Source organism: Grus americana, chromosome 1, assembly GCF_028858705.1.
Source record: "Grus americana isolate bGruAme1 chromosome 1, bGruAme1.mat, whole genome shotgun sequence".
Classification (NCBI taxonomy): Eukaryota; Metazoa; Chordata; class Aves; order Gruiformes; family Gruidae; genus Grus; species Grus americana.
The window spans coordinates 189,132,690-189,150,051 of NC_072852.1; the positions used below are offsets into that span (position 1 = coordinate 189,132,690).

The 17,362-nt window shown below is 39.8% G+C and overlaps 1 long non-coding RNA gene across 2 annotated transcripts; it reads left to right on the forward strand.

The window, feature by feature from the left end:
* The first annotated feature begins 247 nt into the window (after positions 1–247).
* Positions 248–15,832, forward strand: LOC129196754 (uncharacterized). 2 transcript variants are annotated; one of them, XR_008574221.1, is made up of 5 exons: positions 248–361; positions 3,433–3,541; positions 4,816–4,966; positions 10,141–10,300; positions 14,814–15,832. It is a non-coding gene; the product is annotated as an uncharacterized LOC129196754 (long non-coding RNA). The 2 variants fall into 2 exon arrangements; XR_008574222.1 differs by having other exon boundaries at positions 284–500.
* Positions 15,833–17,362: the final 1,530 nt, after the last annotated feature.

A 17,362-nucleotide genomic window follows, 5' to 3' on the forward strand; every position in this document is an offset into this window, starting at 1 on the left:
AGCTGAGGGCTGTAGAGACAGCACGCTATCATTGATACTCACATTTACGAAGCAGTACTCGCGCTGGTAGCACAAAGGCTTGAAGGACACCGATTCTTCAGTCTTTGTTCCAATGAATAACTCACATTCACTGGTGTGACTGCACTCCTAACGAAACACCCAGAAAGAGTTTCACAGGTGCCAGAACTTGAAGAAAGAAGAGCGGTTGCCTTCATCACTGTAATTCTTTGATATGTTCTTTGTATGCAGCTCTCACAACCAGCCCTTCTGTTCCCCGGGTGGAAGGCTTATCATGTGGACTGAGAGCCGCTGAAGAACTGGGTGGTGATCTGTTTACAGGCATGTGGGAGGAAAAGCAGAGGTGAGCAGGTTATGCACACACCTTGTTGTGGACACATAGCAACATTGGAAACATTTGAATTCTTATGCGGAAGAGACATATTCATTTAGAGTGGGTTTTACCTGCATAAAGCATCCCGAAGTATCACAGCTAGTACAAGGTTAGTGACCCTCTGTATTGATCCTTGTAAAACACTTGATGTGAAACACAGTACTGTATCTTTGCTGGGTCTTCTCAATGTTATTATTATGGATGCTAACACTATTACTCAGAGTCATGAGTTTTTTCATAGGAATTAGCCCTCATTAGAATCAGAAGCAGGATTTGTTTTGTGTGCTGCTAAATTTTCTTTATTAAACCCAGTGATATATATCAAGATTACATGCCAACCCACAGAAGTCCTTCAGAGTTGTTATTTTAAATCTGTATCAATGACCAGTTTATTCTGAAGCCTTTCAAATGTGTATGCATGTACATTACAGACATATATACTATATATATATGTAGTGACAAAGCAAGTAGTTTAATACATTTTATGGGTCCAGCCTGGAGTTCTGCATACATGAACTTGTGTGTGGTCAAGGAGGCTTGCATATTTTTGAACTCTAAGTTGGCCTAATAAAAGATATCAGACTACAGTGCTTGCTTTGTCAACCCTGTTTTGCTGGTTCAAAATGACTTGCAAGATTAATTTTCAATTTTTAACATAAAAACCAAGAAAAAGAAGTGTTTACTTACTGCAAGGAGTTGATTCCGTGTTAATGACCCTGAAGGAGGCTTGTACACAAGGTGCAGATTGTTGCCAATTTGATGTATATTCATGTTACAGAATATGAAAATGTGAAGTTATACCATCTTGAGGATTTTGTTTTTATAAGTAGGATTGGTTAAAAAAAACCCTTTAAGTAATCATACTGTGTGTTTGATGGTGGAAATTAGTATGAATGTTTCTGGCAGTGGAATGATGTGATGTGGTTATGCGTTTCTGTTTTCACTGCCTGCTCAATATTGGCCTTTTACAAATACAGATTACCATGTCGATGGAAGGAATTTACAGCTTTGGCCCCCTTGTCTCACTCTGTGTTACAGCACCTTTTTTGTACTTTATGTTACATATCCTCCCAACTGTATTTTTCTGACAGAAAAAGGAAATGTCTGTGCACTGAGGTCCTGAAAACGTGTGAGCTTTACTATTTAATTGGATGAAATGAGTATTATTTCCCACTTACCTTGATTTCCTGTGGGGTCAAAATCTTGCTCCTCTGAAATCAGTAGCAAACTTTCTGCTGAGTACAACAGGACGGAGAGTCCATCAGTGGTCCCTTACCAGCTAGTCGTGTTGCATACTGGAAGCTCAGAAAAAACCAACGCCTTAATAATAATGACGATAGAAAGAATACTTTAAAAAAATCAGGATTTAGAACTGTCAGATAAATTCCATAAATAATGTCCGAGCTGGATACAAAAGCTATATGTATGATACATTTAATATAGTTAGTTTTGGGGGCTCATGGCCCAGATAGTTAGAGCTGCAAGATCCGTTTGTGTTATGTGGGCTGTTACTCTACATCTCTTACTTACCTCATCTTGTGGGCAAGGAGCTGCTTGCTCTGACTTCATGGAATTGCAGCTGTATTTGTGGAGTGCTCTCGTCCTCTGGCACTCCCTCCCCCGTACATTAATAGGGTTTGAATGCACCAGCATTTTCTCTGGAAGCAAACTTCAAAATTTGTCTTTAATCCTGATGCAATGCATATTCAGAATTTTTTCTTTTCCTGGAGTTTAGTTCCAGAGGAAAACATACTTGACTGGTGCTCCCACCAGCCAGCTGCGGTTTATAACGGTAATTAACAGTAAGATACTGCAGCAGAAACGGAGAGCAGAGAAACGCAGTCCAGCAGCTTCAGTTATGTGGTGCTGTTCACTTCTAAGGATTCCAAAGTGCTTAACAAACAATATTACAGGCAGGACGGGCAGCTCTGCCCATGATGAAGGTTTCCTAATGCTTCCTGCTACAAGATTCTTTTTTTTTTTTTTTCAGAGCTTGGCCGAAAATGTATTTAGGCTAAATTTATTTTTATCCAATGTCAGTATCTAGGTTTTTTTTTTTAATTATTATTTTTTAATTGAGAAGTGATTGAACTATTTATAAGAAGAAGGCTAGCAAACCCCACGTTTTTCTGCTTATGTAAAAAAAAAATCTGACTCCTGTATTTTAAAAAGTTTTGGAGCAAAGATAGACCTTTCTCTGCCTTTGAATCAGGTATGTGCCTTTTGCCATCTTCACAAAGCCTTTCCAATTTGGTCGACTGTTTCAAGATGTGGAAAAAACCACAGTTACCAAATGCTCCATAGAGATTTACTAAAGCCTAACAGCAAATATTTCCAGAGATTTCGTCTTCTCCGCCTCGCACAGCTCCTTCCCATGATCAGAATTTCCATACACCATCCTCGCAGAATGACTGAGCAGTCACTAGCTGGGTACACCAGAAGCCAAATCAGAGCCAGCCTCTGTAGTATTGTCCCTGGGCGTTACTGTGAGCTGCAGCGATGCTACACGGCGGAACCAAGAGCAGGGAGCCTGTCCCTCCTGAGCGGGAATGCAACTCCGGGCTCCCAAATTTTATTGTTCATTTGCTGTTGGCAAGCCTCCGGCATAATTTCTCTTTGCCACTAGCCTGAATACACATAGTGAGTTGGACAACCTCAACAAGGCCCTGAAAACTACATCTAATGTTGAAATTAGTCCCGCTTTCAGTGGTGAGTGGGACCACACGACCTCCTGAGGTGCTTCCCAACTAAATCCACGGTTCTGTGATTCTTTGCTGTCTGTTTCTCCATTAGTCTGTGTGGGCCCGAAGGCAACATCCTAGTTGATGGGTCTCTGTGGGTATGATGCACACAGTGGAAATAGTCTTTATTAATTTGTTTTCAAAAACATCTCATTAAGATAATATTCAAGCTATGTGGACAAGTATCCTAAAATTACGAATAACAGAATGATCTCTGCAGCCTCAGGATGCTTCCAACATGTGTTTGCATTGAAACACTGACTCTGGTTTTGTGATTGCACTGTATTTTTTCTCATATAGGCTTCATCCCTATATCTGTCACGGATCTGCTCTGGAGATGAAGCAGCACTGAGGAGAACTGGTGGATGGTAACTGCAGAGCTCTAGCTCACTTGTTGAAAAGATGCAAGGTATTTTCTGAATGAAGCAGCGCATGGTAGAAAAAGAAAACAAGGTCTCCTGGTTAAGGTAGTTGAATTCTGCTCTGGAGAGCTGGACAGTATCCATGCCTCTTCTACCATGCTCCTGTGTGGTAATGGGCAAACATTTGCCAAGTGGTTATTAATTGCCAAAACAGCCTTTCTGCTTGTGCCAGTAGTATCTGGAACAAGACGACTGTGCAAATGTCATCCGTCAATCACAGCTCTTTCTTTGGTAATGTCATGTATGATGTTCCATTTAATAAAGCCTTCATCAAGTCAGGTTAGGTAATTGTTAGTTCCGTATATCTGTTTATTATCTAATGTTCACCTTCTATTTATATTTACACATATTTAGAATATTTATAAATGATTATTTGGCAATGAATTAGGCAAACTATCTTGAAAATCTCTGAAATTCATGGAAATGTTCAGCCAGCATATGAGATTGTTTTTCAAACCTCAGCAGGCCTAATTAGATCCTGCAGTTCATTCATTTGCACTGAAGTCAATTGGAGTTTTACATGTGGAAAGTCTGTGAGATCAAAAATTATGCCCAATGGGCACATAGCTCTATAGAAGAAAATGTCAGCTCCGGATGGTAGTATTTCTGACTTCTCATCGGGTAGGCTCTCTCTCCCCCCTCACCTTTTCTCTCTTTCTCAATTAGCTTTTCTTGCATTTTTATGTGAGTGGTTTTGAAAGGGTTCCTGGAAAAAAACCCCTTGCTGCGTATACTGTACATGTTTTCATTTACAGATCACTGAAATGGATAGGCAGATAAATAAATAGATAGGGTTTTCTGAGCTCATGAAATATGTCGCATAATATAAAACCCCTTTCTAAGTCTGTTTTGTCAAATATGTCAAATGATATTTTTGGAATTATATTTCTGGAGTATATTTTCAGAATTTCTTATTGCTGTTCTTGATCTATGCACCGTTGTTTGACAGTCCCTTAATCTGTCCGATATAAACTGAATGAATAGCAGCATTTAAAAATATGGCTTCAGGGACTCCTTAGGAGGTTTCTTTGTAAGTGTACATTTACTAGTTCATCTGTAAATTTATTTTATGAGGTGTTTAAACCTCAAGAAAACTGAAAAGCATAATATTAATGCCTGGTTTACATCTACTGAAGTCAATGGGAACTCTGCAATTGACTTTAACGTTAGCCTATGTCCTCTAATTATGAAAGTGGCAAGGATGATATATGCAAAACCACAAGGAGAGTTTTCTGTTTCATATATCCTATTCTGTTTGCAGATGCATAAGCAAAGTACAATGTGGTTTGTTCTTGAATTAAACAATTCGGTGTTTGGACCTAATCTGAACCACGTCGCTACTTTAGGTGGTGTTTTGCTTCTCAAAAGATCACGAACTGCTCGTTCTCTGTGTGGCCCACGGAGGTGACAAGGTAGGAAATCCAGCCAAATTTTCAAAAGGCTTTTGAAAACTACACTTTTGGTTTTGATCTTACATCTGCTCTATGGCATGAGTAATGGAAGAAGTCGATGAAGCAGTTTTCTTCCTAATTGTCTTGGTTTTTTTTACATGATCAATTTTGACAGGGTTCCTGGAAATGCACATAATATCTGTAGCACATATGTACATGTTTTTCCTTAAGGTTCACTGAAATGTAGTAGAAAGTTTCCATCACGCTATTGTAATCCCAGGCATCATTTTTTGTATCCATATCATATTAGTGAAAGTCAGTGAGAGTACACCACAACAAAAAAAGACTCCCAGAATTCAGCTTTTTTTTTCTGTTAGTGCAACAAGCACAGTGGTCTGAACAGGCTAGATCTGGTAAGCAATTTCTGGTAGTAAATAATGCTAGACAAAAATTCCCTCAAGCTTCTTGTTGAGTCTGCTTCAGAGGTATTACTCATATGGTGGCTGAAATGCTGGTCTTGCTTCACATTTTTAATGCTTGTGAAAGATTTAAATATTTTGTTGGCAACTGGAGCTGGTAGCGTGCTGCAGATAAGAGCTTGTCAAAAGTTTTCGGATGGGGCCAAAAGTGGAAAATGCCACTTGTGTGGGGTGAAGATGCTGCTCCCCGGGGTGCATCAGCTCCACTGCTGCCCCAAGGGAGTAAATTCTGGTTTCTCCCCAGCCCGCAAGTCTCTCCCTGCCCCAGCACCAACTCCCACCTTGTCCGTGTGGTGGGCTAGCAGCTCTGGCTTCCTCCCCTGCCTCCTGCCAGGCTGGTGGAGAATCAGACCTTTCCGGTCCCCCTCTCCAAGCCTCCTGAGTCCTCAGGCTGCTGCCCCTTCAGGCTACCCATCCCTAAGGCTTCCTGATTCACAGGTGGCTGCTTTTTTTTTGATGTATCCCAGTGTTAGGGCAGCCAGGAGTCCAGCAGCCCTGGGGTTTGTGCTGTCCAGTGATGCAATTGCTTCGGGAGTGAGTTGGAAATATTGTATACTGCCTTTCTCAAAAAAAAAAAAAATAGTATGTCATAAATTCTCCCTCAGAAAAAAAGTGATTATCAGTATTTATTGCTGGCCTAATGCAAAATTTCTCTGTGTTGAAATTACTTTGGGAAAAGTTAGTTAAAAGAAAACCTGTAGAGATCATTCCAGATGGCTGCTGTAGCCCTTAGTTCATCTTTATCATCTAGACATGAACAGAGATCTCTGTAGTATAATTAGAGGAATAAATAACGACTGGAAATTATGTCTTTATTCAAGACTTAGACTTCCTAGATGTAGGTTGGAGGAAGGCATGCAGAAGTAGGGACCTATTTCCCAAGGTACCTATAAACTTGGTAGATGAAATACTTCACTAAATGACTTTTCAACCCATCCTATTTTAGACTTAGTTTTGATGAACACCGTGGCTTCTGCAGAAGAATAAAAATAAAAGAAACTTTGAAACAAGTACTCACAAGTCTGCTGTGTTTGCACTGAACAGAAGAATAAATAGAAGTGGGACTGTAGTTAAGGTTCCTAATTTTGAAGAGGAAAGTTTTGATAAACTACATGAATTAATTACTGAACTCATCCGGATCGAGGAGTCATGGGGTTGAAATGTGGAGGAGGTGTAGAGTTTTTAAAGTTTTAGATGTGAAAACTACCTAGAACTTATATCCCAAACAACAGGAAAAAAAATCAGGAAAGACACCGTATCTCATTTGATGGGTAATCATCACTGAAAAGATGTTGGTACATAATGCAAGGACGGAGGAAAAAGAGGAATTGGCAAAGAAAGTTGTGTCTCAGAAGGCAGGATATGTAGGAAAGTAAAACCAAATGAAAGGAGCTTGAGAGAAATACCAAAAAGTTCTTCATCTAGAAAAAAATGTGGGAAAGAGAAAGATTCCTGTGCTGCGAAGATGAACTGTAATCTGTGTTGGATAAACCAATGATGATCTAGCAACAGGGCAGTAAGTCTGGAGGTTACTGAGGGTATGGAAATGGCAGTTAACCCACCAACGGGGGAACAAGGCTCAGGACAGTTACTGGGCTCCAGTCAGGGGAGTGGGATAACTGTTGTTCCAGAATTCAGGTAGAACAGGTATATATATCCATATGTGTGAATGTCTCATACGGAGAAAAGGGACCATGTGGCAAGAGCACAGTTTCTCTGTGTAAGAAGGGAGGAGAGAGTCACGTGGACAAGAACAAGCCTATTAATCTGACCTCAGGGGTGCAAAGCTTTAAAACAGATCTTGAAGGAAAGAAATTTCTATACAGTAAATAAGGAAAAAAAAAAAGAAAAAACTCCCTTGAATGTGGTATGTAAATCTGGTACTTTGATTTGCTGAAAAAGTCACATCTTGTAAAATCCAACCTTTCTGGATCTCAGTGAAGAATTTGCTATGGTACAGCAACATATTCGATATGTCCCCAGGAAATATTTTTCTCTGAGAAGGACGAGACAAATAGGGAAGTAGGGGGGATGTGAGGAGGAAGAGAAGGGTAGTGAAATAGCAATTCTCTAATCAAGTTTACCTGCTAGTTTGGGTCAGGTAGTTATGCTTCCCGCCCCCCCCGCCCCCCCAGACTGATGTTACATCCTGTGCAGTCTGCAGTGCTTAGCAGTCCTGTGCAGATGCAGAGGGCACACACAGTGTGGATTCTCTCCTGCTTTGCTTTTACCAGAGTTTAAAATATATGATGTATTGGCTGAAAGTATATGGTTTTAGATGGAAAACCATAACTGTCGTTCTGATGTTCGGGGTAGGATTGTAATATGACAAACAACTTGGAGAAAGGGAAACAGTGTAGAAGGGAAAAAAAGACAGTGCAAAAAGTAGAAATACAAAAATGTGCAACACTCAGGAACCTTCTTACTTCTTCTGTGCAGGGGAACTGTTGCGGTCCTGGATCTGTATTGCATTTGGGGGCTCAAACTCCCGTATAGCACTGAGCATTCCTAAAGGGAAGGAAGGAGCGGTGTGCACCTCCTCTGCTGCCCCGTGGGCCGGGCAGGGAGACTGTCTGCCCAGAACAGGGCACTCTGAGCTTCCCCCAAGCGCGGTGAGTTTAGCACGTACTCGTGGCCACGTTCAGACCCTGTCCCACAAGCAGAAGTGCAGACGGATGGGTTGGTTCATGTTTCCAGGAGCTCTGGTTCCCTACACAACATTTCGTTTCTAGCGTTGCCCCTGCGTGTGCTCCCCTTGCACACCAGGGACTTCCGGCACTCACCGGCTTTTAGTGCTCTGAAGAAATGGGCACACTTTCCCAGCTGCAAACCTGGGCCTTCCAGACCTTTTATAGGGTAAATGACATTCAGAAAACATAAGTTACTGGGTATTCATCCTGGTGGGACAAGTACTTGGTCACTGAGAAGTGGCTGCAAGGTGTCTGTGCAGCCTAAAGGAGTTACTGTACCCTGGAGATAAGCAGTTCCCTCCGACTTGGCTGCAAAGGACTAGGGTTGGAAGGAGAGGAATGTCTCTGAAAGAGGCAACAGAAAGGTACATGCTGATAAAGTCCCTTACAAATACAGAAATTATGTGGGTAAGACAAACAAAGAAAGGTTGAGACGAAAGAGAGAAAGGTAAGGACATATTTTTTGGGGGAAGAAAGTACTCTTTGAAGTACGAAATCAACCAAAGCTAGAGGAAGCTGGTTACAGGAGGAAGAAAAGCATGTCCATCAGGCAGAGGAAAAGCTACACATGCAAAACTAGTGAGAAAATTAAACCATGTCATGATATATGGTTATTTCTTGTTCTGTGTGGGTCAGTTTAAAGTCACGCTTAACGCTGATGTTAGAGATCACTTCTGCAGAGCCCATGGCTGTCCCCAAGGAGGTCAGCTGAAGCCAGAATGCCTTCGAGGAGGAGCTTTTAGGACATAGCGTGGTTTAACTGCTAAGGGAGTTTGGATGAGCTGGGACTTGTCATAGGGCATATGCTGTTTGGTGGGGGAAGGGATGGGAGGACTTCTACGGGAAATGATGCTGGTAACACATTACCAGAAGCGGTGAGAGTGCTTAAGCGCATTGTAGCCGCAGTGCTTGGATCCAAACCAGTTTCCTAGTAGCTGCCTAGTGAGAAGTGGGCCGGGTCTATGGCAATCACGCATATCTCATGATTCGCTGAGCAAGGCTTAAAAGGCTGAAGTTGAGAACGTCCTCGGTGAAATAAAAAGAATGGGACGTAAAAGTAATCCCAACGCCAAGGTTATTCCATGCCATGTGAGCTCAGTAAGTAGAGTTGAGAGAACAGAAAAAACTGGCCAAATTCAGAGCTCTTATCCTTGTGCAGAGGATTATTTGAATCCCAGGCTGTTTCTATCCCACGCATGCATTTCATTCGCCATGTGTGGCATTAAAAGCTGGAAAGACTGCTTAAGGGTCAGCAGTAACTTGAGCTCAAAACTCAAGCTGACCTCTAATCTGACAAGAAAAGCAGTGCTATCGCTTTGGGATGAGAAGTGTCTTTTTGCTGGATTCTAGCACAGAACTGAGACGGTCACGGTCAATTGTTGATAATGATGTGCTCAAGGAGACACTGCTTGAGCTAAGAGGAAGCAGCTAGAAAACCTGTTTCAGTAAAGCTCCTCAAGCTCCGGCAGTAAAAAGTAGGAACACGTTTGCACAAGCATCTTTCTGCAATTTCCTCTCTGCTTTTCAGCTAGCTCAGACCTTGTGGGGTTGGCCAGGCTGTCACAGGTTTGGGGATTGTATCAGCCTTTCTGTTTCCAGCCTGCTGCTGTTCTCAGCAAAGTGCTTACCCTGGGCTGAGGTCCCACTCTGAAGGCAGCGGGATGTAGCCAGGCACTTTGTGAAGTCATTGCTTTGTTAAGGATGTTAAGGAGGATAAACTGAAGTCATGCTACGGTTCCAGCTTTTGATAGTCACAATTATATGTGTGACAAACAAGGACTTTATAAACAGAAGCATGTACAAGCATAGGTAGGATGGAAGCTTTGATCAATTCTGCAAGAAATATGTTTAAAGAAACTCTCCAGATCTAAACTCTATTGAAACAATCTCACGTGCGTTACATTTACCAGTGAGTTCACAGCAATGTACCCCCTTTGCATGTGTTTGCATTTACCAAAATAGAAACAATCTTTGGAAATCAGTCATTTAACTATCATAATAAAGCAATGTTATCTTCTTTTCACAGATGGGAGAACTGAAGGAACAGAGATGTGAAGTTATCTCTCAAAGCGGTAAAGGAGGCCAGTGGCAAATGCAGGAATAGAAACCAAGTCTCTTTAGTGGCATCCTAATGCAGTCTAGTACTCTAATCAACAAGAAACTTTGCCTTCTGATGTTACAATGAGGTATGTATGCCATAGCAACACCTATATATTAATAATTTACCCACAGGGAATGCATTTGAATGTGTATGTTTGCCTATGCTCTTGTAAATCATTCAAAATAATTTGTCGAATTCTAATTCTGAACTGAATTTCTAATACTGTTTTCTTTTTAACTGGGCATTTTTTCCCCCAAATATTTCTTTGCAAGTCATGTTTAAAACATACAGTTCTCAAAATCTGATTTATTAAAATTTCCACAAGTTAATGTCTAAAAATATCCCAGAATTCATATTTTTAGATATTTTAGAGTCCAACTTCAGGGTCTTCTTCAGAGTCCTGAGCACCTACACTTTAGCTTGCCTTTATAGAAGATGGTGGATAGTTGACATCTCGGAAAAAGGAAATAATGCTGTGTATTCCCAATGGGGATGTTCTTAGCATTGGAAATCACTTTTGGAAATATTGCTGTAAATGTGTTGGAAGCATCAAAAGCTCAAGTCTGGCTCCAGTTTAGCTGGAGGGGAGGCTACTCCAATAGACGCAGGCGACAGAGGTGCTGTGAATATGGAAGCCCATTATAGGGCCTGACGCTGCCTGGGGTATTGAGGAGAATTTGTCACGGTTTTGGCAAAGGTATAACTTGCTTTCTGTCTCTTCTAGCTATGTCCTCCTGTACCGGGTCAGGGACACGTGCACAATCCTTCTCTTTGAGATGCTAATCTTTTTGGGGTGTTAAGCACCAGTAGTTGCATTAGCAGCTGGTTTTACTCGCACTCAAAGGTTTGAAGCAGCGCAGCAGCTTTTTACATAGGATAGAGAGGGTTTTCTTCTGGCTTTCACAATCTGACATATTAATGTTGTGGGCTTCCTAAAATAGTGCTAGTGTCCAACACTGAAACACCATTGAAGCATTGTCTTAGTAGTAGGCAGCTTGGTGGTTTATTAAGAGCAAATATTAAATCAGATTGGAAAACTGTATTACTTCTACAACATACCCCTTATAGCACCTTTACAGTTTCCACATCTTTATTATCAACAGGTGATGAGCATGCTTAGAGAATATGTCAGGTTAGCTACAATCAAACCTATAAAGTATCTGCAATTCATCCATGCTGCTCCCACCAGCAGGTGTCATTCTGGAAAAAGGAAAATATTGTAAATTCCTGAACTGGAGAATTTGCCTGTGACAAAGGGGGAAAAAAAAAAGTTTGCTTAAAATATAGCTTTTGAAGGGTACTTTACTCCAAATAAAAACCAAGACAAAGCTGGCTGGTCTGCATTTTCTCGTAATCTTTGTCCACCGTGTAATCCTGACATATAACCAACAAAGGGCAGACGATTGATAAGGCAAACTAACATCTAGCTAAAGCTGTCTTCTGCCTTTTACTGTTCTCTGTGGCATCTTCACCACTGCTTACTCACCCCCTGTGACTATAAAATCAGTGATATTCATCAATTTTTACGATGGGCTTTCAGCTTTAGTTCCCTCAAAGTACACAGAGAATTAAGGTGTTGAATTCAGTACTTATTTTACTTCACAGTAAATTTGAAGTAATCTCATTGAAGCATCTGAAATCAGTAGAATTGCCTGAGATTTAGTCTGAAGTAACCAAAAGTAGTCGTTCACTTTCTACTCCATTAATAAGCCTCAAGCAGAAAATAATCACATAATCATTTTAATGTCTATTATAATATTTATGTTTTCCTTTAAGTGTTCATCTGGTTATTAGCTGCATCCTCCTTTAATATGAAGAGATTCTTTTTGATTTCTCATAATCACAGTGAGAAAGCTACGGCTGAGTTATAAAGAACCAAGACCCTGCTGGTTCATTGCTGAGGGCTCCCAATCTACCGAGACTAGTCTTCTGGCTGTTAAAAACAAACTTACTGTGAAATCCATGCAGAACGTGTCTTGCCCGTGCTGTATCCTACTGGAAGTTTGTTTCAACCCATCACAGCTCTGATGATTACAAACATTTTTCTTTCAGCCTAAATTTATCCAGGCCCCTTGTGTCTGTATTGTCCTTTTACATGAAATAGTTTTTCCCCTCTGTTGTGGTTTTTCTCCATACCGATGTGTTTAGTAAAATCAGTAACACTGTCTTTCAGGCTCGGTTTTGGTAAGCCAGAGGTGCTAGGCTGCGGGCCAATGTGCTGTGCGCAGCCTGCCAGGACGGCTCCTCTCACCCGGCGTTGACTTTCCCCAGGAGCAGGCTGTGGGTGGGGGGTGGGTCATGGGGGCCATGCGCTCCCTTCCCCCACCATTTGCATCAGCATGTCGCTGGGAAATTTGGGCCCGAGCATCCTAGATTGAACTAATAAAATTTGCATAGTTTTCTTTCAGAAGCTTAGTTTTCCATCCCCCAGCATTTCTTTAAGTTAAATTCATCTTCTTTAAACAAAGGCAAGGAGAAGCGTGCATCCTTCGTTATTGCCTTGGCGTACAACATTAATGCAATAACTTCCACGCCCTGCTAGAAATACTTCACCTGCTACATCTTAGCGCTCTACCTTTCTCGTATCTTCATCGCGGTCATCTTCCACTTGACCAGCCCAGCCAGGTTTATCTTCTCCTCAGCCATTTCTAGAAGTGCTCCTACAAAGGACTACTTGCCATTGTGATACGATGCTCCACCACAACTCTTCCTGGAATCAAAGGCAAATTTGCTTGAGGAAAGACACAAGAGCAAGCTCCAAGGCTTGGCTGTGAGGAGCACATTAAAGTTTTAATTAATTTTACATTTTTAGGATTTGTAATTGCAACAAAGTGACGTAAAATAATTGTACTGTAGGCAGCCGTATCTTTTTCAAGAAGTTAGTTAACTGCAAGTGTCACAACGCTTTTCTTGTGAACAGTATCAAGCACTCGGTTGCTGAATGAGAAGAAATAGTATATAAATTTAGAATCCAAAACTTCACTCTAAAATAGCTGAAAGCTGTAGGCTTGGGTTTGCATGAAGCCTGCATTAGTGTTTTCTGACTTTTTGAGTATTTAACTTTGAAAATGTAGTGGTATTCTAAAATTTGAAGTTAGAAAGTTTAGAAATATTGTGAATGTGACTAGTTCATTCACGTGTGCTTTATTTTTACAGGGCCTAGATAATGAGTGGTGAAGATCCCCAACAGGTTTTTATACAGTCAAGTATGAGATTTAGACAAAATCTTATACAGTAAAGTATGAGATTTAGATGAAATTATTTCTTTGGAGTTTTTACAAATTTTTTAATGTTTTTAGTTAAGTGAAATCATATAAAATTAGGGTTGGGGGTTTTTTGGTGGTTTTTTTGGTTTTTTTTTCTTTTTTTTTTTAGTTTTAGTGGTTTATTTTATTAATTTTAGAATAAATGAAGGTGCATAAACATAGACTTCCTGTGTCATTTTAGAGCCCCTGGGGGACCCCACCTGGCCCTTCACTGCCAGTTCAAAGGTGTGGGTCTCCTGTAGGTCCCACAGAGTATCTGCCAGCCCTGCACAGATATCCTGGATACTCCAGGGTATTCCAGCAGGCATTAGGTACCTTATTTTAGGCATCTGAATTTCTCCTTTGGATAAATGCTGTAAAACATAATATGCCTCTACAAATGCTTAATATTTTAAAATCAAAATGCTTTAAAATTAAAGATAGCACAGCTGTGAAGGTAATTCCATCTAAGGTGTTTTATTTAAGTTTAACAAGACATGGAGGCAGGAAAGTAATTTTGTATCTAACAAGTACAGAGTTATTGTGTTTAAGGAGATGCCATCAAGGGTCTGTTTTGAATTACGGTGGCTGAGCTGAACCTGTGCATGAGTTGGGAGCTGCTCGCTTGAGGGTCCTGGTCAGAAATCTGGGGCTTCTCATCAGGAATGTAGCAAAACTGTTGGGAGTCTTAGCAAGCTTAATTCCTCAGTTTTGGGCATGATGCAGCAAACTAATTTCACTGAAGGAAGCGGTAATTTCAGGTACCAGGGCACTCAGCTAGAGGGAATTACATAGGCAATTAGAAACCTATGTTAATCAGGTCCATTTTTGATGGTCTACTGAATAGGAAGGAAGTTAAAAAGCTTGAATATATTAGTTAGTGTAGTTATATATGAATTGTACAGTGTGGGGCTGAGTATTACTGAATTGTTCTTTTATAACAGGAACAATTTGTCACGTATATAACATAAAAATTACATATTGTATATGTATAAAATATTTAGCTCACCTTAAAATAAAATTAAAGCTATTAGACGTTAGGAAATTCTGGATAAAATTCACCACAGGCGTTAATTAGGATTATATAGACAGAAAATATTTTCCCCATGAGCTTTTTTTAATCAGTCAATAGCATTATGATCGATAGGAATTTGGTCTATTTTTGCAGAAGTTTGAAAAATCAAATTGTTACAGGAAAAGGCATGGTGTAGGGTGACTTACAAAGTAATCATAAAATCTGATTTAATAGTGTACAATATTAATTTTATAATTTGCAAATGAAGCAGAACTGTTTTCATGTAGTCTTTTTTTTGGTTTGTTTTGTTTTTTTAAGTCTTTATCAATCTTTTTCAGAATGAACCCTCAAGTCACGGCTGAGGTGGTTGTTTGAAACAAGAAACAGATACCTTCCTGGTGTCACTCGTTTCACCGATCACTGGGAATCTGAGCCTGAATGAAGGTGAAGGAAGACTCCTACAGAGAACTGGGAACGGTTTGTCCCTTAAGAAGGGAATAATGGCATTTTTAATGTTTTTACCAAATACCAAGGCATGTGATAAAAGTTTATGGATTGGGAATTAATTGAAAGATTGTGAAATGGGAAAAAATGTGCATTACAGGAAGCCTTGGAGAGCTACAACCTAAGCACCCTGAAATTTGTGACCGAACCCACAGAATATCTCTTGAGTTATTGGAACCATCTCAGATGACTGTTTATGACATTTTTTGATATAATTTACCAGCCCCAGTAAGCTCCCCCAGACAGACTGGGAAAAGACGTTCCTTTTATTAATGTTAGTCCAGGGGACTGAAGTATATTCGGGGTAGTGAAACATTTAGTTTATGGAATTAGCTACAGAATTCAGATTAAAAAAAAAAAAAGGCAGCGTGAGTTTGTACCTGGGAGGTGGTACATGTTTTAAAAAATGCTGTTCAAAAGATAATGTGCTTGTATCTAAACTCTGTTATCTGCAACATAAAGGTTTACAGTTTTATATGTATTAAATAACACATCTATGAGATGAAATGTGAAATGTGTAACTAAAAGAATTACTGTAAGTGTAGAACTGTGTAAATATTATCTAAATCATATGTGTAAACATTAAATAAACTGTTTCATTTCTAGAGGTTACAGAAAACACTTTAAAATTTTATACAGTCTTCCCCCCGACCCACTAGTTTTTAATATAATTGCAGTTCAACGGCTAATCTGTCTATTCATTTTTTAATATTTGCAGTTGTGCTAAATTTTATTAAGGAACAATTTAGTTTGGGGAAACCATTACACTTTATCCCAACTGTGGTTCTTGTTGTTTGAACAAGAAGTTCCTGAGTATTTGCCCCAAATACCAATATTTTTACTCCACTGGCAGCTGTATATTTGTGGTCACCCTACGACAATGTATGTAAAGATTGTATACAGTGGTGGTGCCTCTTCCAGACAGTACCAGAAGGAAAACTGTCCGTGGTCAAGCCACACATAATTCGTTCTTTGTGGTGGAGGTCTCACGTAGACAGCACTTCAATGACACTTTTTATTTCTGGATAAGTTGAAGGTAAGAGATAGAAACCATTCGAAAGCCATTGCATATGTTCCCTGAAACAGGCTGAAAAGAACAGCCCTTCTGAGACACAGCTTTACACTGAACATAAGCAGAGCTGTGTCATTATTAATTCTGAAAATGTGTTTACAATGGTTAGGTAAAATATTTAGTTACTATTTAAATATTTTTATGTATATTTTGATACATGGATTTTAGATGTCTACTGCACTTAACATTTCCAATTTAAATAACTGGTTTCATTAAGATTTTTAGTGATACAAATTAATAACAAAAGGCAGTTAATACAGAGTACAGTTATGAGACCAAAATACATGTGGTTTAAATTTAAAGAATTAAATGTTAGCATTTCCCTATAGAGAAAGGTTATCTGGGCAGTGGTGTACTGACATTATCACCACCCACGGAGAAGGGGACCTGTTGATCCTATTGGTTAAGCAGAAATTCAGAAAAGGAAAATGTAGGTCTAGAGGGTTTGCTTGGTGTAAGTGAATCACACAGGAAAAATGCTGATACCTGGAGTCGTTGTAATGACCTTCTTTGAGGGTTAGAAAGAGAAATAAGCATGCAATATTTTTGTCAAGTTAGAGGGTTTAGGTTGCTTGCTAGGTAAAATTGGTCTTGGTTATTAATACAGCGGAAAGTTAAATGATGACCATGGAAATATAGTAATAGGTGCTGTTGTAAATTAGACAGAAATTATTTTCTGTGGCTGGTGAGAATGATAAACCAATGTATTAACAATTGGGCTGAAGGACTGCTAAGAAAATAAATGTGGAAAGTGGATAAAATAAAGGATGAAAGCATGTTTAAGTAGGTGATTCTTCAAAGCTTCCTTCAGGAGGATGTTTCTGGACACTACCATATTGCTTCTGACAAGTCATGTCTGTTAAGATAAAGGTAAGCAAACAGCGTTCATTTAGCAGTAAATAGTGCTATCGGTATCTCTGGATTTCTGTTTAAGCAAACTTTTATAACAATTTTATTGCACCTAGCTAGAAACAAATCTATTAAAAATAACAATTACTAATTTGCCACTATTCAATGTTAGTTTAATCTGACAACTCTGCAATGGCTTTGCTTATTATTCCTTGAAGAAACTACATAAAATTGGGTGGGTTTGAGTCATTTCGTGCAGACATGGGACTGCACAGAAAAGCCAGGTCTCAACATCGCTGCCTGTAGGAAAGGCTTGTCTCCGACCCTCAGTCTGACAGCCTGAACATGGTTGAGCTAAACCCCAGGCTACCACTACTCTGCGCTTCAGTTTTTGAAACTTTCTGCTTGAGCTATACTTTCAACCTGAAAAGACAAAATACGGTGGTTTACAATCAGTTTTGC